This window comes from Myotis yumanensis, unplaced genomic scaffold, assembly GCF_028538775.1.
Source record: "Myotis yumanensis isolate MYYU_CA2020_CCGP unplaced genomic scaffold, mMyoYum1.0.hap1 SCAF_3, whole genome shotgun sequence".
NCBI lineage: Eukaryota > Metazoa > Chordata > Mammalia > Chiroptera > Vespertilionidae > Myotis > Myotis yumanensis.
Window position 1 is genome coordinate 146771439 of NW_027223754.1, and position 24568 is coordinate 146796006.

At 40.9% G+C, this 24568-nt stretch overlaps 1 protein-coding gene and 1 non-coding gene across 9 annotated transcripts in view; one reads left to right on the forward strand and one right to left on the reverse strand.

Moving 5' to 3' along the window:
* CNOT2 (CCR4-NOT transcription complex subunit 2) overlaps positions 1 to 24568 on the reverse strand; it is a 135861-nt gene that overhangs the window by 56440 nt on the left and 54853 nt on the right. The window lies entirely within an intron of this gene.
* Positions 11924 to 12052, forward strand: LOC139007889 (small nucleolar RNA SNORA18). The gene has a single exon (XR_011471022.1). It is a non-coding gene; the product is annotated as a small nucleolar RNA SNORA18 (small nucleolar RNA).

Genomic DNA, 24568 nt, shown 5'->3' on the forward strand with positions numbered 1-24568 from the left:
GCAGGTAACTGAAACCACAGAAAATAAAACCATGAATATGCATTTACATATGTAGTCCTCATTTTTAGATGAGAACCAGCATAGTTGGGTATATTGCCCAAGGTTCCATATCTGATAAGTGACAGAGATGGGATGTGAATCCAGACAATGTTCGAGTCCTCCTCTTTAGCCACTATAGTGCAGTGACTCCCACATGTGCAACTAATAATTAATGTATGTATTCTCCCCAAACTCTAAGCTTCATGATGGGAGAAGCAGCAGGGGGCAAAAAAGAGGGGAAGGGACAGGGCTTATTTTGTAGTGAACAATGGTAAGTAGGAGGCCACAATTAAATATTTGTGCATGTTAAAAAGATCTCTACAGTAAAAGAATGAGAATGGACTGGATAGAATTATATGAAACAAAAGCCAGTCTCTACCAGACTGATTGTATCTATTTTAGAAAAAGATACATTAATTTTTTAAAATTGTGCTGAAAAGACTATAACGCCAATTAAAAAGTAATTACTGGCCTGGCTGGTTTGGCTCAGTGGTTAAACTGTCTCTCGGTTGCAGGCTCAATTCCCAAACCCAGGAGGGGCGGGTGTGGGAAGCAACCAATCAATGTGTCTCTCTCACATAGATGTCTCTCTTTCTCTCCCTGATCCTTCCCCTCTCCTCTCTCTCTCAAAAAATAAAAATAAAAAAACCCCAAAAAATCAATGGGAAAAATGTACTTGGGTGAGGATTTTTTAAAAAAAAGTAATTACTGTTTCCATATTCCACATGAATATTTTTGAGTTCTTTCTAAATATAAAGAACATAATTTAATTCTTCAAGGAATTAGAATGATTATAACAAAATTCTAAAACTCTAAATTTCATTATAAACTACCTAAATAGATATTGTAGCATTAAATATGTAGGATACGTCTAAAAACTGGGTTACAAGAATAACAAATTCCTAATGGCAATTTTTTCTTATGGATTCTGTAGCCAAGATTTTTACTGTTAATATGCTGACACATGTGAACCATAATAAAATCTACTATTTCACAACACTAATATATGAAGACTTTTCCACAGACATTTTTTTCACTTCTAGTAACAGAGTTTGTACTCACCTTGTATTATCAAGGATAAAGTGCCAACATATGTGTTTGTGTGTGTGGGGGGGTGGGGGGGTTGGGAGGAAGGCTGCACTGTTCCTTTTTTATTCTTTTCTAATGGAGGTTCTACTCTGATTGCTGAATAGACAATCTGACTTACTGCTTACTTTTCCCTCCCAATACCACATTTACTATCGCATACACACACGTTCTCTGGTGTCTACAAAGTAGGCAGAAACCAATTAATAAAATCACAGCCAACTGCCATTAACATTTATCTGCCTTTATCAAGAGGTAGTCTATCAAGATTTGAAACAAATCATGAGAAGCCATAATATCTGAAGATAATCAGGTATTTTTATTATTGCCCTTTAGAGGGAAAGGCTGACAGGTCTTTCACTGAGAGATTGCCCAAGTTCTATGGAACTAGTATATTCCTATTCAAAGATTAAATAGTATCACCTAGAAATATTTATAGCCCAAGGAATTTTTATTTTGGTAGTATTTTTTGGTATTAGGATTCTGAGCTACCAATCATGTTCCACAACTATTATAAATAATCCAAATTTTATTTCATTATGGAAAAACACTAAAGTAAAATAAAAAAGAAATGGGCTCAAATAAAAAAGAAAAGAGCACATAGAGTGGACAGGAAAAAGAAATCTAGTTTCTCAAAGAACAAAGAACTTAATACTTGGAAATCTTTAGAAAAGAACAAATGATCCTCCACTCCTTATGTAAGAACCATATTACTCTTCAAGTCTTACTAGTTCTAGAATACTGTGGCTTGATATTTACAATATGATAAATGTACAATGAATAGTTTATGAATCTGCTTAGAATGGATCTAAGAAAAGTGAAGGTTTAAATTTTAAAGGTAGAACATATAAATTCATCAACTTGTATTGACAGCATGGAAATAAAAGTAAGTAATTTCATACTCTTAGCAAATGCAAAATGCCCAAATGTGCAAGAAAAGCCTTAATAAATACTAAAAATGAAGTTAACAGGTAGATGCACAGGAAACATATGACTCTGGTTGGAAATGTAATTCAGCAGAAAACTAGGGGCCTAAATGAACATATTCACAATCACTATTTTGGAGAGTAGGCAAATATCCTGAATAGTTCCAGGAGTTATAGAAATATTTTGTAAGTGGTCTCACCCAAAAGGACAGGGTACACCATATCTGACAAAAAGATGGAGAGAGAACATAAAGAGAATACATCATTCTTCCTAATCCAAAGACAGTTTACTGAAATCTGTAGTCTGAAGCTGCTTTACTCATATATCCCCCAAAACCATCCCTTTAAATGTACCCCCCCAATCTAAAAATTCTCTACACAGTGTTAACAAAAAGTCTATAAATGCCTCTATTAGTTTGACTTTGATGTAGGAAAGTATGTTGTATACATTTCAACTTGAAGAAACAGATTCTGTGGTTTTCCAAAAATTAAAAATTGCTTGTATCAGTACGCCTTACACACAAAACTTGAATCACTAATACAAGTATATAAGCTTTAAAAGGTAAGTGCATTAGCCTAAAACCAAAACTCTAATAACTCAGAAAATACTAATCCATAGAAAAAAGCACACAATCATATATTAACTAAAAAACCCACTATAATTGGTATGCCTATGAGCAGTAAGTTAGAGTTGAGAACTAAAATTAAATAAGCAGTACTTTGTCTTTAAATATTAAGAGAATGGCAGATGACTTCGTGGATGTACTTAAATTCCTAAAACTAGATCAGTAAGCTTTTTAAAAACCAGGGATAACTTTTGGTAAAAGCAAATTCAAACAAAATGACAGAGAAAAATTTAGACTTTTAAAGAAATCAATCTAAATATAGGACTTAAATAAGATTTATTCACTTTTATGAAAATGTAAATACTTGTTTTATAACAGTAAATTAATGATGCCAAGAAAAATAGATTCTGACTATTATCAATACTAAGACTAATAAAAATAGATTCTTATTTAAGTTATTTAAAGATAGCATCTATTCAGTAACACAATGAAGGTGCAAAATATATTAAAATAGTAAATGAAATACACAGGAATATCAGAATGCTGAATTATGCTATATAAAGCAGTTGCAAATGAAAAGTATTCCTTCAGCAAGGGAACACAGGACCTTTAAAATACTTCTAAACATCTTGCCATATAAATTAATTCAATCAACATTCATTGAGCATCTACTATGTAATGTGCTAGATATTACATTTGTATTCATATACTTTATTCATTTGATGCTCAGATTAAAGGAACATCACAAGTCAAAGAGAGTAGAGGTGTGTCCTAACCGGTTTGGCACAGTGGATAGAGCAATGGCCTGCAGACTGAAGGGTCCTGGGTTCGATTCCAGTCAAGGGCATGTACCTTGGCTGCAGACACCGTCATGGGGTGTGTGTGGAAGGCAACCAATGTGTTTCTCTCACATCCATGTCTGTCTGTCTGTCTTTCTCTCTGTCTCTCTCTCCTTCCCTTCCACTCTATAAAAATCAATACAAAAATATCCTCGAGTGAGGATTAACAAAAAAAGAGAGAATGTAGAGACAAAACATTTACAATGGATTCTTGTACCATTACTATGGCCTCCAAGGCCTTAGTGAACTTACCCTTCATTACCTGTCCTCTCCTACCATTTCCCCCTTATTTTACTGTGTTCTACACTGAGCCCCTCCCCTGCTGTTTCTCAAACAAATAAGGCATGCTACTATCTCCAGGACTTTGTACTTATATTCTTTAGGATTGCTCTTCCTCCTAGATAATTATATCATCTTTCTTCAGATATTGAGGCATATTAGTGAGGATTTCCCTGTTTACTCTATTTAAAATTACACTATCCTTTTCCCCAAACCCTTAGGCACACTATCCCCTTTCCTACTTTAATTTTTTTCTGCATAATATATTAGCATATAACTTATAATGCATTTTATTTGTTTGTTTAATGGCTTTCTATGCTTTAAAATGTCAGTTCCATGGATGCATTTGAGATCTTGCTTCCCAGCATGTCATAGGTTTGGCTCAAATAAACTCTTAAAAAAATTCTCTCTCTCTCACACACACACACAAATAAAATAAACAGAATAAAATGTCAACTCCGTAAGAATAGATTTTTTTGTTTGTTTCTTTGTTTATTTCTGTCTCCATGGGATCTAGAATAACTGCCTGGCAAGGAGTAGGCTCATAACATGAATGTGTCCTCATCTTACTCCATGCATGCTATTACCTGAATGTTATTTGACACTAACTGACCAATACAGCATGCAAAAACTTTGAGTATATAAACTATTTTTTAAAGTATTAAAAAATTAATTTGAAATTTTACAGTTCTGAAACATAAGTTAATAAAAATTGTTTTATGCCTTTTCCTATTGAAATTGACAACCACTTCCAAAATACCTAATAGACTACCAGAAACCTTCATTCTAACTATGGGAAGTACTAGACGAGGATTGGGAGATTTAAACAATTTTTTTTTCAACTTCCCAATTTTTTTTCAAGTTAGAATACATTTTGTTTAAAATAAGAAAAAGGTGTTTTGAGAGTATTTCAAGTATTTCAGAGTTATAATTTAATACAATGAGACAATATGTCTCTTTTCTATCACAAAATTCCACTAGAAGAATTATACTACTTAGAGCCACTGGATTGCACTGTAGTCCATGGGAATATGTACTTGGAGTTAGCTGAACAGTGCACAGCCTATATACTCAGTCTAAGACAGCGAGCGTGGTACAAATAAGCACTAATATGTACTTAGTGTTTGCCAAGTAAGTACTGCTCAAAGCACTTTACACGTGAGCCTATATAATAAAGACGTAATATGCAAATTGACCCTCGCGCCCTCACAAGATGGTTGCCTATGACCAGGCCAGCAGGGGGGTTAGTGAGGGACAACCAAACGACTTAACAGCAGGCTGCATGGGGCGACCAGGCCAGAAGGGGGGCTGTGAGGGGCGCTAGGCCAGTAGGGGGGCAGTTTGGGGTGACCAGGCCGGCACGGGGGGGGGGGGGGCAGTTAGGGGCAACCAGGCGGGGGGGGGGGGGGGCAGTGAGGGGCAACCAAGCCAGCAGGGGTGAAGTGGTTGCAACTGGGGGGCGATTAGGTGAGCAGGGGGGGGCAGTGAGGGGCGACTAGGCCGGCGGGGGGTGGGGGGGCAGTTGGGGGCAACCAGGTAGGCAGGGAGGGAGCAGTTGGGGGAAACCTGGCCAGCAACGAGGGGGCAGTTAGGGGTGACCAGGCTGGCAGGGGGGGTAGTTAGAGGCAATCAGGCCGGCAGGCAGAGGCAGTGAGGGGTGATCAGGCTGGCGGGGGACTGTTAGGGGTAACCAGGCAGGTGAGCGATTAGGAGCCAGTGGTTCAGGATTGTGAGAGGGATGTCCGACTGCCGGTTTAGGCCCGATCCCAGCAGTCAGATATCCCCTGAGGGGTCCCAGATTAGAGAGGGTGCAGACTGGGCTGAGGGGACCACAACCTCCCCATCCCCATGCATGAATTTCATGCACTGGGCCTCTAGTTTTACATATATGTGTGTGTGTGTGTGTGTGTGTGTGTGTGTGTATACATACATACATATATATATCCTATCTAATAAAAGACAAAAAGGGTAATTAACCGTACCTCCGTTTCGCTTCCCATTGGCTAATCAGCGAAATATGCAAATTAACTGCCAATAAAGATGGCGGCTGGCAGCCATGCAGCTGAAGCGAGCAGGAGGCTTGCTTGCTCCAGTGATGGAGGAAGCCAAGGTTCCCCGCCTGCCGTGGCCTGCTCTAAGCTCCGAAAGCAACAGCTCCAAAAGCAACAAAGTTTCAATTATAGAAGCTAAACAAACTCCAGATACCTGCTTTCAGCCATCAACGGCCTCATAGCTGGAGCGAGCAGAATGGCAACAAAGTTTCAATTATAGAAGCCAAACAAACTCCAGATACCTGCTTTCAGCCAGCCTCGGCCTCAGAGCTAGGAGCGCCAGTGACGGCAACAAAGTTTCAATTATAGAAGATAAATAAATCCCAGAATAAAATTTAAAAAAAGAAAAAAGGAAAGGCTGGGAGCTTCAGTCGCCCGTCAGCCTGAAAACGGCCCTCAGCCCCTCATCCAGACTGGCCAGGCACCACAGTGGGGACTCCCACCCTGAAGGGGGTGTGGCCAGCCTGAAAACAGCCATCAGTCCCTCATCCAGGCTGGCCAGGCATCCCAGTGGAGACCCCCACCCTGAAAGGGGTGTGACCAGCTGCAAACAGCCATCAGCCCCTCACCAAGGCTGGCCAGGCACCCAAGCAGGGACCCCACCCTGATCCAGGACACCCTTCAGGGCAAACCAGCCGGCCCCCACCCATGCCCCAGGCCTCTATCCTATATAGTAAAAGGTTAATATGCAAACTGACCCTAACAGCAGAAAGATTGGGAATGACTGGTCACTATGACACACACTGACCACCAAGGGGCAGATGTTCAATGCAGGAGCTGCCCTCTGGTGGTCAGGGCGCTCCCACATGGAGGAGCTCTGCTCAGCCACAAGCCAGGCTGATGGCTGCCAGTACAGCGGTGGTGGTGGGAGCCTATCCTGCCTCCTCAGCAGCACTAAGGATGTCCGACTGCAGCTTAGGTCTGCTCCCCACTGCAAGTGGACATCCCCCGAGGGTTGCCGGGCTGCCAAAGGGATGTCTGATTGCCATCTTAGGCCCAATCCTCCAGGGAACAGGCCTAAGCCAGCAGGTGGTCATCCCCTGAGGGGTCCCAGACTGTGAGAGGACACAGGCCGGGCTGAGGACGCCCCCCCCACCAGTGCACAAATTTTTGTGCACGGGGCCTCTAGTGTGTGTGTGTGTGTGTGTGTGTGTGTGTGTGTGTGTATCTCCTCAATCATTAAAAAAACCTCTACAAGCTTGTTACTTTTTCCTCAAATGAGGAACAGAAGGGCAAAGCCTACAGGCTCTAGTCAAATTAAACAGTTATCATGGAGAATACCCAACTCCAAAACCAAAGGTTATTCTCCAGAAACACCCAGTGGATAGGCATGGGCTTGAAAAGTGAGGGATTAAGTGAATATCTACATTCTGAACTGTGGAATCCTTAGCTTTCTTTCCTTAACCTGTTTTACAGAAAGTACCAATCAGATTAAAAATCACCCCTCTACTCCACTATAAAACTTGACCCTTGCACAACATGGGTTTGAATTTTGCAGGTCCACTTATACTAGATTTTTCCCCCCAATAAATACTACGAATGAAAAAGTTAACTCAACTACACGTTAAAAGAACTGTCCACAAACCCTGTTCCCAATTTTAAAAAACTTGTTATTTGGAAGTAACTTTAGACTTGCAGAAGAGTTGCAAAAATTTCAGAGTTCCCATATATCCCATATTCCCTAGTAATAACATCTTATATAACATCTTATATAACAAGTATCAAACTAAGAAATTAGATACTAACTAAACAACTTTATACAGATTTCACTAGTTATTCCACTAATGTCTTTTTTCTATTCCAGAATACACATTACATTTAGTTTTATGTTTCTTTAATCTTCTCCAGCATCAGATTTTATCTCAGTCTTTCCTTGTTTTTCACAACATTTACAATGATGTCATCAGTTACACTAATGTAACCACACTGTAGAATGTCCTGCTATTTGGGTATATCTGAGGTTTTCTCATGAGTAGATTAAGATTATGAAGCCACATCATCACAGAAGTGATGTGTCCTTCTCAAGTGCATCATATATGATGGATCTATTCCAATATGAGTGCGATGATACTATATCTTATTACAGACTAGAGGCCCAGTGCATGAAATCTGTGCACTCAGGAAGGGGGGGGGGGGGTGTCCCTCAGCTCTGTCTGTGCCCCTTCGCAGTCCAGGAGCTCTCGGGGGATGTCTGACTGACAGCTTAGGTCTGCTCCCCATGGAGATCAGACCTAAGCCATTAGTCGGACATCTTTAGTGCTGCCGTGAAGGCAGGAGAGGCTCCCACCACCGCCGCTACGCTTGCCAGCCATGAGCCCAGCTTCTGGCTAAGCGGCACTCCCCCGTGGGAGCACACTGACCATCAGGGTCAGCTCCTGTGTTGAGCACATCATGGCGACTGGTAATTCTACAGTTTGGTCAATCTGCACATTAGCCTTATACTATATAGGATTATATTAACCTTGATCTTCCTAAAGGTGGCATATTTGCCAAGTTTCTCCATTGTAAATTACTAGTTTCCCTTTCTGAACAATAAATATTTTGAAGTACGTATTTGAGAACATGTAAATATATGTTTGTTTTTAAATTTCTGCCCACTAATTATAGCATTCAACCATGGATATTGCCTGCAGCACCTATTACTGTGATGTTCTGATTTTTAATTTTCTTCATTTCTTCTATAGTATACAAGGTGGGGCAAAGGTTAGGTTTATAGTTGTGAGTACAGAAAAGAGTTTCTTCTTGCATTATATATATGTGATTAATATGCTAAGTGTTTCTCTGACCCTCTCACCGGTCGCTATGACGTGCACTGACCACCAGGGGGCAGATGCTCAATGCAGGAGCTGCCAGTACGTGAACTGGCATCATGGACCTGGCACCCACAAAGCAATACTTGGCTTCCCCCAAGTGGGACACAGGCCCTGCCACCACCCCGGAGCAACAGCCCACCAAATTGCAGCCAATGCTGCTGAGACCCAATTGCACAAAATGTGGCCCACAGCCCAGCCCGGCCCGGAAACAGTCACTGTGGGCACCGGGTAATGATGTCACAGAGCAATGTCCGGCTTCCTCTCCCTAATGATGAGTAGCCTCCTTGCAGTTTCTTTAGCCCAGGAACACCACTCGCTTTATAGCCAGGTGCAAACATTTCACACTTTAACCAAATGTCTGTGAAGCGTTTTCCTGTGCCTCATCTCATTTGATCCTCACAGAAGTCCTGGAGTAGGTAGATAGGAGACTCGGTGGAATCCTATTTACTTTTCATTAGCTGGAAAATGGAGATTTGGAAAGCTTAAAAACATGACCCAAATGAAAAGAAGTAAGAAACAGTGGACCTTGAAAATGACTTCAGGTTTTCTCACTGCGCAGAACATAGTCAAACACTGCTGCAGTTAAATATTTTACCCTTTGTTCTCCCTGTGTGATCTACAATAATAATCTGCTTCACGTTGATATTTACTGCTATGTTGCTGACAATTACCTGAAAGAGAAATTGGGGTGCTTCACTGAGCTAGATAGCTTTTTTAGCTAAATCAAAAAGCAGGTCTAATTAAGCAAGTTTATTCTATATCTATAAAAGGCTAAGTTGACTCGAGCATGTGTCATACATATAAAGCTCTTGCTGGCGCCAATTGCACACGTGTGTTTCCATCTGCCATTGTCAATTGTAAATTTGGTTGACACTTCCATTATAGAGAAAGGGCGAACAGCAATATGAATATATTTCTTCTAATTAATTTCCTTTCAATGTGCATGAATCGTGCACTGGGTCACTAGTTCATTAATTATTGTATTATCTTCCATACGAACAACTGTAGACCTACTTTGGCGCCACTTTATATTTGTTAACTGAGTGCTTCTTTATGTCAATCAAATAATCTTTTAAATATAAATAGTGTCAAAGACTTTACCTAACTGATCCAAAATGATATAAGTAAAGAATAATGTCTCAAAATAAGGGTCCTTCACTCTCACAAACATATTCTTTCAGCTCTCTTACATTGCCTTTATCCCAGTAGAAAAAAAAATAGGTTTAAAATTTTACAAGCCCCATACAGCCTCTCAGCATTTCTGCCCTTGAAAAAATATCTTCCCATTGTTATTAGGACATATACTATAATGTCTTTAATTCATTAAGCCAGGTTAAATAATAAAGAGATAATATACTATTCTATAGAGTAAGGAATACTAATTAGTAAAATTATTTCTTAGCTGAGATGATAAATGGCTACTGTATTTATGAATCTATTTGATTCCAAGAAATCTTGAGGGAGGGAATTCAATATAAATTATCCCAATTTTTTGCTTTAGATGAAACAGAATTCAAGACTATGAGGTGTCCACATTAACTGGAATCTTTTTGCTGACTTTTACTGTTTTATGTTTCTTTTTCAAGTGTTGAGGACAGGTATAATATATCTGTGTACTGCATAACACATCGTGTCTTACACAACAGAAAGTATTCAAGTCTTGACTGAATACTGACGCTCTTTATCAGGAATGCATTTTCATTCACCTTCTCAACCAAAATACAATTTTTTAAAAATGAAATCTTAGGACTTTTACTTCTAACCAACTTAAAAAGGGACAAAATATATTAAATGATCGTCTGCAGACATAGGACATCATGCAGTGCAAGACAATAATCCCTGGGAGCAGCAAAAGAATTGATGTGAGTACTACCCCTGCCCTTGCTTACAGACTGAAGGAATTTTGAGGTTGTAATGCAAGTAGAGGGAGTCCTGATGGAGCCCAGAAATGTCTGTGATTTGAGGAAATGTAGCTGAGGGTCTAGGCATGCCAGGGTAGCTGGAGTGAGGTTAGAGTAACAGATAGGAAGAGTGAGCTGCAAAGAGAGTTCTAAAGATCTAGGATCACTCTAGACTTCAGCTAAGTACTGATTAGCATATGCATGTGAGGCATAGAAATGACCTCCAAGACTCACATGGCTATTCCCAAAAGCTAGAGTACAAAAACACTGTAATTCACAGGGCATCAGGTAGCGTACTCAAAAGAGTACAGCCCCAGTAATTGGGAATAATTAACACTAGACAAAAGGCTAATGTGGTTCTGCCTAACAAAACAAAAAAGCAAACAAAACAAAAATAGAAGCCTCAAATAGTTTCTAAGTAATTTAACTGTGTCCCCCAAAAAAGTGAAGAATATTAACAGAAATCCAAAAAAATATATAATAGCACTGAACAGGTAAAATTTCCAAGGACTGGCATCCAAGTAGATATTACCAGGCATGCAAAGAAGTAAAGTAAAATACATAATGGGGGGGAGGGGGGACAATCAACTAAAACAGACCCATAAATGACACAGATAATAGCATTAATAGACAATGGCATTAAAAGTGATTATAACTATATTTTATATGTAAAAAGTAGACTAATGGACATGATGAATATTAGTGAACTTAAAGTGGCTCAGTTGGTTGGGGCATTATCCCATGCACCAGACAGGTTTGGGTTCGATTCCCAGTTAGGGTACATACCTATGTTGCAGGTTCAATCCCTGGTTGGGTGCATATGGGAAGGAACTGATGGATTTATCTCTCTCACATAGATGTTTTCCTCTCTATCTCTTTCTCTCTCTCTCTCTCCCTTCCTCCCTCTCTAAAATAAAAAACAAAACAAAAAATCATCTCATAGGAAAAACTACCCTAAATAAAATACTGAGAGAAAAATATAATTAAAAAAATAAACAGAATATCAGTAAGCTGTGGGATGACTTCAGGTGACCTAGTATGTATAATTAAGAGGCTCCAAAGTAGAACAGGGACAAAATAACTATTTAAACAAACAATAGATTAAAAATTTCCAACTTGATAAACACTATAGACACATACATTTAAGAGGCTCAAGAAATCTCAAGCACAATAGTCATGAAGAAAATTATACCAAGATACAACAAAATCAAAATATGTAAAACAATGACCAAAAAATCTTAAGAGTAGCCAGAGAGAAAAAGTTGTATCATGTAAAGAGGACTAAAGATAAGAATGACAGCAGACTTTTTGTCAGAAATGATCAGTCAGAAGAAAAGATCTAAAGTAAAAACTGAAAGATTTCAGACACACAGACCTCAAAAAACTCACCATCAAAAATGCATTACAAACTTTTTTCTTTTCAGTTTAGGTCTATCCCAATGGGAGTTCTTCTGTAGGCCCACATCATTGGAAATGCAGCACAGTAAATATGTGGTTTGCTTAACTCACAGAACTATTTGTTAGATATGTGGGAAAGAACTACAAAACAAGAGATGCTAAATGTATGAAAGATCTAATCATCAAAAAATTTAATGTTGGGTATTGACATATCTTAAAGATATGTATTATTCTAAAACTAGAGGCCCGGTGCACAAAAATTTGTACACTGGCGGGGGGGGGGGGGGGGGTGTCCCTCAGCCTCACTTGTGCCCTCTCACAGTCTGGGACCCCTCGGGAGATAACGACCTGCTGGCTTAGGCCCTCTCCCGGGTGGCAGAGGGCAGGCCCAATCCCTAGGTGCAGCCCCTGTCACCCACAGAGCAGGGCTGATCAGGGGGTTGGGGAGCTCCCCCCGTCACGCATAGAGTACGGCCGATAGGGGAGTTGGGGCACCGCCCCCTGTCACCCACAGAGCAGGGCCGATCAGGGGGTTGGGGTACTCCCCCAGTCACACTCAGGGCAGGGCCGATGGGGAGGTTGCAGCTCCACCCTGTCACACACAGAGCAGGGCTGATCAGTGGGTTGGGGAGCTCCCCCATATCAGGCACAGAGCAGGGCCGATCAGGGGGTTGGGGCGCCTTCCCCTGTCATGAACAGAGCAGGGCGGATAGGGAGGTGGTGGCCCCGCCCTCTGTCACACACAGAGCCGCAGGGCGATCAGGGGATTTGGGCGCTGCCCCGTCATGCTGCTCCAGGGGCCAGGTGGCCTCGCGGCTCCGCTGATCCCAGTGCTGGGAGGCCTCTCGGCTCCGCGTGACACAGGGGCAGTGAGGCCTTGCTGCTCCGCTGATCCCGGTGCTAGGAGGCCTCGCTGCTCCACTGATCCCGGTGCTGGGAGGCCTCGTGGCTCCACTTGACACAGAGGCAGTAAGGCCTCACTGCTCCGCTGATCCCGGTGCCAGGAGGCCTCGCGGCTCCGCTGATTCCGGTACTGGGAGACATATTACTCTTTTACTATGTAGAATAGAGGCCTGGTGCACGGGTGGGGGCCGGCTGGTTTGCCCTGAAGGGTGTCCTGGATCAGGGTGGGGGTCCCACTTGGGTGCCTGGCCAGCCTGGATGAGGGGATGATGGCTGTTTCCAGCTGGTCACACCCCTTCAGGGTGGGTGTCCCCCCTGGGGTGCCTGGCCAGTCTGGGTGAGGGGCTGAGGGCCGTTTTCAGGCTGGCGGGCGACTGAAGCTCCAAACGTCTCCTTTTTTTCTTTTTTTTAATTCTTGGATTTATTTACCTTCTATGGCTGTCACTGGAACTGAGAGCCGGCTTTCTTTCTGAGGCTTGGCTCCAGTTCTGAGACCTCGGCTGCTGAAAGCAGGTATCTGGTTTGTTTGGGTTCTATAATCGAAACACTGTTTCAACTCCAGCTCTGAGGCCCGGCTGGCTGAAAGCAGGTTTCTGGGGTTTTGTTTAGCTTCTATATTTGTAACAATGTTTCTTAAACTGCAAGCTCAGAGGCCGGCAGCGGCAGGCAGGGAACATTGGCTTCCTCCGTCACTGAAGCAAACAAGCCTCCTGTTCGCTTCAAGCTGCCTGGCTGCTGCCCGCCATCTTGGTTGGCAGTTAATTTGCATATTGCCCTGATTAGCCAATGGGAAGGGTAGCAGAGGTACGGCTAATTACCATGTTTCTCTATTATTAGATAGGATATGATAGCTTAGGGGTTTATTCATGTTGAGAGGGTGACTGAAATTGAAAACCAGCCAGATCCATCAACCCTGACACTAAAAGTGGCCCTAAAGTAAACTGCATATAGAAATTGGATCCCAAAGATTATAGGGGAAAATTTCTCAATTATGTATGTCATCAGTATGTCCATATTCAAGTAGAGATAAGAAAGCCCACCAAAAAAAAGTGTGGACTGACATGACAATTATAGGTTAAGCAAAATTTCTTTTATAAAGGGCTCTCTTGAACACTATAATTCAAACTTTGGAGGAATTAAGGTGATAAACAGTGACAGTAATCCCAACATGTGAAATTCCTTAAATAAAAATCAACTTAAATTCCGCCCCCTCCCCCAGGACACACACAAAAAGATGTTTTAAGTGTAAACTTCAACAACTCTACTCAAACTCCAAAAACATAGCTGGGCTTAAATTTATAATAAGAAATATAATACACAAAGCAGATTCCAGTATACAAATCAATACTACAACCAATAATCACCTGAAAGTCATTAGCTTTTACCACAAAACAGGAAATGCACTTTCCCAAACTAAATTCCAAAGGCTCTAATCAGGTCTATAATGAAATGAGATTTGGGAAAATATTATTCTTATTTAATTAGGGAACATCAGTAAATTTAAATATCATTATAAGTCATCAAGTACTTTCCAAAAACAAGTCAAAAAAATAAATGATCAACATGGATACTAAGGAATCCTTTTTTCCATAACAAAGAGCAAATAAAATTATTCTACAATAGAATTTTTTAAAAATCCAAATCAATTCATCTCAGCATATATAAACTCTTAGCAATAGTAGTATAAATATAAGTGATTTATTTAATATTCCTTTGAATTTCCCATATGCTCTTCTATATAGGAAATAACATGTATTTTTATACATGAACGCTTTAGAGAGGCTTCAAAAAAATTATTTTTACAATGGAAATTTAAGCCACTGTTCCTAAGAATATATTTGAACATGCATTAAGTGTCAATAAGTAACAATAAAAGAAAGGGAGCCCATGTGAAATCATCTGGTTGGAACATGGTCCAATAGGGGGCAGGTTCGATTTCTGATCAGGGCACATACCCAGGTTGCCGGTTCAATCCCCGAATGGGGCGCGTGCAGGATGCAGCCTATTGATGTTTCTCTCTCTCCCCCTTCCTCTCTCTAAAAACCAATTTAAAAATAACTAAACAAATCTAATTCCAAAGTGGTGGCAGAGTAACTGGAAGCTACACAGATACTCTCCTAGGAAATAACTGGAAATACAACTAAAATACAGAAAAAACACCCTGAAAAATTAACTAAAGACCAACTGGAGAGAACTGGGATAACCAAGGACAGAAAGTGGATGATACTGCAGAGACTCGAAGGAAATGCAGTGGTGCAAATGGGTGGGCAGCAGCTAAAATTCCAGAAGGGTATCTCAGCAGTGGAGAGGTTCCCTGAGAGCTCTGGGTTCTAAACCCCAAGCTGGGATCCCCAGCCCAGAGCACCAGAACTGAGAAAGGTGGCCACATAACATCTGGCTGTGAAAAACAGCAGGGTTGATGTCTGCAAGCGAGAGACGGGTGAAAATGCAGGCACCCTCTTACAGGGCCAACTTATCAGATTTCATGTGAAGCCACTCCCCTTGGGCTCCTGTTGAGGGAGAACAAAGTGAACTGGAGCTATGTGAGCAAAAGCCAGTGTTGGGGGTATAGGGTGAGACTTCAGAAACCAGACACCCCAGTTTCCTGTGCTGAGTCATTCCCTCACACTGCAGAGGACATCTTTCTCCAGCAGACCTTTGTTATCCAGGAGGGTTTTGACTGGGGAAAGGCAATTGCCCCACCCATTGGAAGACCTCTTGCACACTCCATGGTTGATAGCCTGAGGCTAATCAAGACTGAGTGTCAATGGGATGACAGGCAGAGACAGGTCTCTGAAGCTTTGAGTTTTTGCCTGATCTAATCTGGAGCTCAGGGCTAGGAATAGCAGACTCTGGTGCACATCTTGGTCCTGAAAGGCATCCAGTCCCAGCAGAGGGAGCTATAAGCTGTGCATTGCTTTTAGTGCCAATCGCAGTACTCAGGGCCAGTCACAAACAGCTTCTGATACAGTCCTGCATTAGAGATTGGGAGTTCTAGCAGATCTACCTAATACAGATGCAAACCCAAACAAGCAGCCAAAATGGGGAGACAAAAAAACAAGCCCCAAATGAAAGAATAAGAGAATTCTCCAGAAGAAGAGCTAAATGAAATGGAGATAAGAAATTTATCAAATATACAGCTCAGAATAATGATGGCAAAGATGCTCAACAGCATGGAGAAAAGATACAGTAACTCTGAAGAATGACATAGAACTAATAAAGAACACAATGGAAGGAATACACAGCAGATTAGGGGAAACTGAGGATCAGATCAGTGAATTAGAAGAGTATAAAAAAATCAATCAGAGAACCAAAAAGAACAAAACAATAAAAAAAAAACAGGACAGCTTACGGGAGCTGTGAGACAACATGAAACCTAGAAATATTCAAGTGATAAGAGTACCAGAAAAAGAAGAAAGTGAGCAAAAGACAGGGAACATGTTAGGAGAAATAACAGCAGAAAACTTTCCTAACCTGGAGAAGGAAAAAGTCATACAAGTTCAGGAGGCACAAAGAGCTCCAAGCAAGAAGAACCCAAACAGGCCCACGCCCCCACACATCATAATTAAAAAGCCAAAAGTTACAAAGAGAGAATCTTAAAGGCAGCAAGAGAAAAGCAATTTGTTACCTACAAAGGAGCCCCCATATGGTTGTCAGATGATTTCTCATTAGAAACTTTACAGGCCAGAAGGGAATGGCATGAAGTACTCAAGGTAATGGAAAGCAAGGATCTGAAACCAAGATTACAATTACTAAACCAAGGCTATCATTCAAATTAGATAAAATAAAGAGCTTCCCAGACAAAAAAGGCTAAAGGAGTTTATCACCACAAAACCTGCACTACAAGAAATGCTAACTGGACTGCAGTAATAAAAAAGGAAAAAAAAAGAAAAGAAATATATGTTTAGAGGAACATAAGCATAAAGAATTAAAATGGCAAGAAATAAGTACCTATGACTAATAACCTTAAAAATAATGGATTAAATGTTCCAATCCAAACACATACAGTAAAAAAAAAACACCAAAAACCACATACAGTAGCTGAATGGATACAAAAACATGACCCAGTTAAATGCTGTCAACAAGAGACTCACCTCAGTACAAAAAACTCAAAAGATGAGTGTAAAGGAATGGAAAAAAAATATTCCATGGAAATGAGAAAAATAAAGGTAGGCTAGCAATACTCATATCTGACAAAATAGACTTTAAAATGGAGGCTATCACAAGAGACAATCAAAGACACTATCCTATCCTATATAATAAGAAACTAATATGTAAATTGATCAAACAGCAGAAGGACCAGTCATTATGATGCACACTGACCACCAGAGGGCAGATACTCACCTCAGGAGCTGCCCCCTGATGGTCAATGTACTCCCATAGGGGGAGTGCCACTCAGTCAGAAGCTGGGCTCATGGCTGGCAAGCACATTGGTGGTGGCAGGAGCCTCTCCCACCTCTACGGCAGTGCTAAGGATGTCTGACTGATGGCTAAGCGCTAAGGATGGCCGTCAGTCGGACATCCCCCGAGGGCTCCCAGACTGTGAGAGGGCACAGGCTGAACTGAGGGAACCCATTGAGTGCACAAATTTCTTGCACTGGGCCTCTAGTATAATATCAAAGGAATAGATTCAACCAGAGGATATTGCACTGGCAATAAGATATGCACCCGAGAGGAAACCAAGATGGCGGCATAGGTTAACGCTGGAGTTTGCTGACTCGAACAAGCACTTCAAAAATACAACTAAAAGACCGAACGGACATCATCCAGAACCACAGGAAGGCTGGCTGAGTGGAAGTTCTACAACTAGGAGGAACCGAGAATCAGAGGAGGCGCAGTGCTGAAGTAAAATACTAAGGTGCAGAATGCGCACAGTGCGGGCTGGTGGCTGAGGGCGAGGTTGTCTGTTTCAATCCGGAGGGAGCCTCAGACTCTGAGCTCCAGATCCGGGCGAGTCTCTAGGGACCCAGACTCAAACAGGAGAAGCGGGATTGTCTGGCTTCGGTCCCTCCGAGGTTTGCAGCGGTTGCTGGGAAAGAGAGGCAGAGCCCCTGGGGATGGACTGAGAGCAGCCATAACTGCTCCCTCCTCCGCCCTGTTGATCCTGTGGGACCCACCCCGCCCAAGCCCTGCACAGAGCCATTTGCTGGATAGCCTCAGGCAAAGGCTAGATTAGCACCTTCCTAGAGGACAGAAGTTCTCCCACTGCAAACACAGCTGATTCTCACAGCCAGTTGGCCTGGAGGTCAAGTAGTAATTACCTACAACAATCAAGGCTTGACTACAACAAGAGACTGCACACAGAGACCACAAGGGGGTGCACCAAGAGTGTCTACCTCAGGTAATTGGGACACTTAACACGGAAAGCCACTCTATCGACACAGCGAAGCATAAAAAAATGCCAAGACAAAGAAACAGGCCACAAAGGACAGAACCGGAGGAAAGCAGGCTACTGGATATAGAATTCAAAACCACACTTTTGAGGTCTCTCAAGAGGCTTCTAGAGGCTGTCGATAAACTTGATGAGATGTACAGGAAATCTAATGAGACCCTTGATGGTGTGACAAAGGTCTAACTAGAAAGTAAGCATACGCTGACTGAAATAAAGAATATTATACAGACTCCCAACAGCAGACCAAAGGAGGGCAAGAATCAAGTCAAAGATTTGAAATGCGAGGAAGCAAAAAACAACCAACCGGAAAAGCAAAATGAAAAAAGAATTCGAAAATACGAAGATGGTGTAAGGAGCCTCTGGGACAGCTTCAAGCGTACCAACATCAGAATTATAGGGGTGCCAGAAGATGAGAGACAGCAAGATATTGAAAACCTATTTGAAGAAATAATGGCAGAAAACTTCCCCTACCTGCTGAAAGAAATAGACTTACAAGTCCAGGAAGTGCAGAGAACCCCAAACAAAAGGAATCTAAAGAGGACTACACCAAGACACATCATAATTAAAATGCCAAGAGCAAAAGACAAAGAGAGAATCTTAAAAGCAGCAAGAGAAAGAAACTCAGTTACCTACAAGGGAGTACCCATATGACTGTCAGCTGATTTCTCAACAGAAACTTTGCAGGCCAGAAGGGAATGGCAAGAAATATTCAAAGTGCTGAATACCAAGAACCTACAACCAAGATTACTTTATCCAGCAAAGCTATCATTCAGAATTGAAGGTCAGATAAAGAGCTTCACAGATAAGGAAAAGCTAAAGGAGTTCATCACCACTAAACCAGTATTATACGAAATGCTGAAAGGTATCATTTAAGAAAAGGAAGAAGAAAAAGGTAAAGATACAAATAGTGAACAACAAACATGCATCTATCAACAAGTGAATCTAAGAATCAAGTGAATAAATAATCTGATGTACAGAATGAACTGGTGATTATAATGAATCAGGGACATAGAAAGGGAATGGACTGACTATTCTTGCGGGGGAAAGGGGTGTGGGGAATGCGGGAAGAGACTGGACAAAAATCATGCACCTATGGATGAGGACAGTGGGTGGGGAGTGAGGGCGGAGGGTGGGGTGGGAACTGGGAGGAGGGGAGTTATGGGGGGAAAAAAGAGGAACAAATGTAATAATCTGAACAATAAAGATTTAATTATTAAAAAAAAAATAAGATATGCACCCAATATAGGAGCACCTAAATATATTTTAAAAACTTCTTTAAGGGAGAGATCGACAGTGATACAGTCATAGTAGGGGACTTTATCACCCCACTGACTTCACTGGATAGATCTTCCAGAGAAAAAATTAACAAGGAAACAGAGACTCGAAATGACACACTGGATGAGATGGGTTTAATTGACATTTATGGAACATTTCACCCCACAGCTGCAAAATACATACTCTTCTCAAGTGCACATGGGTCATTCTCAAAGACAGACCACATGTCAGGACACAAAAAAGTCTCTAAGAGTTCAAGAAGATTGAAATCATACCAAACATCTTCTCAGATCACAATGGAATGAAATTAGAAATAAACTACAGTAAAAACATTCAAACACGTGGAGACTAAATAATATGTTATTAAACAATAAATGAGTTACCAATGACATAAAGAAAGAAATAAAAAACTTTCTGGAAACAAATGAAAATGAACACACACCAACCCCAAATTTATGGGAAACAGTGAAAGCAGTCCTGTGAAGGAAGATCTAAGTATTATAGGCCTAACTAAAAAAAAAAAACCACCCCCAAAAAAGAAAAAAACAAGAAAAATTATAATAAACTATTTAACCCCACAATTTAAAGAATCAGAAAGAGAACAACAAGAAAAGCCCAGAGGAAGAAAGAAGGAAATAATAAAGACTAGAAATAAATGACACAGAGGCTTAAAAAAAAAAAATTAACGAAACCAAGAGCTGGTCCTTTGAAAAGATAAACAAGACTGATGAATTGTTAGCCAGATTCATAAGAAATTAAAAAGAGAGGACCCAGATAAAAAGAAAATACTATGAACAAATATATACCAACAAGATGGAAAATGTAGATGAAATAGGCAATCTTTAAAAACTGAATCAGGAAGAATCAGAAAAAGTAAACAGGGAATTGATGAAATAGAAGCACTAATTAAAAAAAGCAAAAAAAAAAAAAAAAAAAAAAAAAAAGCCCTGGTCCAGAAAGCTTCCCAGGGGAGTTTTACCAAATCTTCAAAGAACAACTGACACCTATTCTCCTCAAACTATTTCAAAAAATCTAAAAGGAACACTTCCAAGCTCTTTTTATGAGGCCAGTATTATTATCCTAATAACAAAACCAGATAAAGACAATACAAAGAAAGCGAATTACAGGCGAATATCTCTGATGAACATAGATGCTAAAATCTCCAGAAATATATTAAAAAGAGCACACACCATGACCCAGTGGGATTTATTCCAGGGGAGGAAGCCTGGTACAATATTCGCAAATCAATAAACAGGATACATCACATAAACAAATTGAAAGAATCATATCAACAGATGCAGAAAAAGCATTTGACAAAATCCAACAGCCATCTATCCTATATAATAAAAGCCTAATATGCAAATTGCCCCCTTTGGCAGTCGTTGGACCGGGAAACCAGGAGTTGCTATGATGTGCACTGGTCAGTGCCAGGGGGTGGCGCGGAACATGGTGGGCGTTGGCGATGCAGTGCTGGCAGCAGGTGGCAGTGGAGGCACTGCCAGCCCCGATGGGCCCTAACAAGAGTAGGACTGCAGAGGGATGGTGGAGCAGGTGAGCAGGCGGCGCCAGGCCAAGGTGGGTGTGAGTGGGGACCCAACACCGTGCCAGTCACCCCACAGATGGTGACCAGCGGTGGCAGGGCCAGGGCCGCTGCCCAGCTCCCAGGTGCTGAGGGAGCTGGGCAAGGGACCCGACCCTGATCGATTGTCCCACAGGCAGGATGGTAGAGCAGGTGAGGGGGTGGTGCCAGGTCAAGATGGGATACTAGGCAGGGCTGTGAGGCTGGGAGTGTGAACTGGGTCCGGATCTCTGCTTTTACCATTTGCAATAGCATGGATGGAACTGGAGAGCATGATGCTAAGTGAAATAAGCCAGTAGGAGAAAGATAAATATGACATGATTTCACTCATATGTGGGATATAATGATCAACATAATTTGATGAACAAAAATAGATCCAGAGACAAATGGCAGGAGAGGTGTGGGGGTTAGAGAGCAACCAAAGGACTTATATGCATGCATATTAGCATAACCAAGGGACACAGACACTGGGACGGTGGGGGCTTGCACAGGGTAGGAATGGCTGGGCATGGGGGGGGGAAGGGGTCAATTGGGGAAAAAGGAGACATATGTAAAACTTTAGACAACAAATAAATAAATAATAAAAATTTTTTAAAAGAAAAGGCATTCAAGTTGGAAAGGAGGAAGTAATACTCTCATTATTTGCAGGTGACATATTGTACATAGAAAACCGTAAAGACTCCACCAGAAAACTACTAGATTTAATAAATGAATTCGGCAATGTAGCAGGATTAAAAATTAACACCCAGAAATTGATGGAATTTTTATACACCAATAATGAATTACCAGCCCCAACCGGTTTGGCTTAGTGGATAGAGTGTCAGCCTGTGGACTCAAGGGTCCCAGGTTCGATTCCGGTAAAGGGCATGTACCTTGGTTGCAGGCACATCCCCAGTAGGGAGAGTACAGGAGGCAGCTGATCAATGTTTCTTTCTCATCGATGTTTCTAACTCTCTATCCCTCTCCCTTCCTCTCTGTAAAAAATCAATAAAATATATTTTAAAAAAATAATGAATTATCAGAAAGAGAAACTAAACAAAGAATCCCATTTGTTGTTGCAACAGAAAAAATTAAGATACTTGGAAATGAACTTAACCAAGTAGAAAAAGACTTGTGCTCGGAAAACTACAGGAAGTTGAAAAAAGAGATAGAGGAAGATACAAACAAGTGAAAGAATATGTCCATGTTACTGGTTGGTAGACGTGAAATCATTAAAATGTCCGTACTACTCAAAGCAATCTACAGATTCAATGCAATCCCTATTAAAATACCAACAGCTTATTTCACAGATCTGGAGCAAATACTCCAAAAAGTTATATGGAATCAAAAAAGCCCCTGAATAGCCACAGCAATCTTGAGAAAGAAAAACAAAGTTGAAGGGATCACAATACCATATATCAAACTATACTACAAAGGCACTGTCATTAAAACAGCCTGGCACTGACACAAGAACAGGCACATAGATCAATGGAATAGAACAGAGATCCCAGAAATTGACCCCAGCCATTACACTCAATTAATATTTGACAAAGGAGGCAAGAACATACAATGGAGTCAAGACAGTCTCTTCAATGAATGGTATTGGGAAATTGGACAGATACATGCAAAACAATAAAACTAGACCACCAAGTTACACCATACACAAAAATAAACTCAAAATGTATGAGACTTAAATGCAAGACATAAAACTATAAAATTCCTAGTAGAAACCACAGGTAGAAAAATCTCAGACATCTCTTGTAGCAATATGCTTATAAACTAGTAGCCCTGTGCACGAATCTGTGCGCCAGTAGGTCACTGCCACCCTCCTGTAGCTCTCTGCCCACTGCCCCATCCTCTGGTAGCTCCCCCCCCACCCCCATAGCTTGTTGCCCTGCCCTCTCCTATATCTCTCCGCCTCCCGCTTGCTTGCTGCCCTGCCCCCTCCTGTAGCTCTCTGCTGCCTGCTGCCCTGCCCTCCTGTAGCTCTCCCTTCGCCCCCTCATAGCTTGCTGCCCTGCCCCCTCCTATAGCTCTCTGCAGCTTGCTTGTACCTCGCTGGCCCACCCTGCTGCTGATCCGTGAAATGGTCGTGATGTGATTGGTCGTTACGCCTCAGGGCATAATGGCTAATTAGCACATTCTTCTCTTATTATATAGGACTAGTAGCCAGGTGCACGAAATTTGTGCACATTAAAAGGGAATTAATTAGCGGAAATATTTTAATATTGCTATTTGCCCTTTCTCTATAATAGAAGTGTGAGAGATGAAAGGAAATTAGTAAAATGTATATGAAAATAATATATAAATTTGTTAATAAACAGTAACAAAAGGATATAACAACAGAGGCATGATATAAAACGACAAAAACATGATATGAAAACAACAAAAACATGATATAAAAACAACAGTGATGCAAACAATGACTGATAAAGTGATTAAGCTTATTCTAATATCTCCCTGTACACCACATTAAGAGTGAAAACACTTTCAGTGCTTGACTAATTTCCCTTGTGCTGAAGTCTTTAGAACTTTAACGTCACATACTCTTCGAACTCGAGAGAAAGCAACATATAACTGACCATGTGCGAAAACGGGTTTAGTTAGGAATATGCCTACTCTGTCTAGAGTTTGTCCTTGTCATTTATTAATAGTCATCACAAATGCTGGCATCACGGGAAACTGTCGTTGAATCAATTTAAATGGGAGGCCAGTGTCAGATGGGTACAAATCAATTCTTGGAATCAGAACAACCTCTCCCTCTGCAGATCCTGTTAATACTTCAGCTTCGATAATGTTAGGTCATAATCTTTTGATAATAAATCTGGTACCATTACAAAGACCCATTTACTATTAAGATTTCTCAATAGCATGATGATTGCACCCACTTTCAATTTTAATTTATGACACGGCATTCCCGAAGGAGTAATACTATTAAGAAATTCAATGGGAAAATTTTCCTTTTCAGCATCATCTGTGGAATCAATGGAATCATCACTCAAATATGTGTGAAAATCTCCATCAACTATATCCAAATTTTCTTTATTTAATTTTTGAACATGCTCATTTTTTGGACAAAGAATTGCATGTTTAGATATATTTTTAATATTATCTATAGATATAGTATTTCCAAAGGTAGCTTCAATAATAGATCCATTACAAATAATTTCACAGGGGATTTCAATAATATCCATTCCTAAATGAAAACTGCTATCAAGTTTGCCATCTCCAAGTTTTACTAACCATTCACTATAAGCAGAATCCTCTGATCTCATATTTGTTGTAAGAGACAACTTTCTGAAACATCCCCAAACACTGCACTACTTTAAACTTGTTTGTACTATGGCCGATCGCATACCATGCGGTACAATACTGAGACATTGTCTAAAATCCCTTCCAAGAAGGAGAACTTTCCCAACAAATACAACAAATTTCTCTTAGTAATCTGTCTATGGCGCTTATAGCATGACTGGATGCCATGGTGCATTCATCAATAATGAGAAGATGGGCCTTTTTAATAGTTTTAGCAACTTCACTGTTTA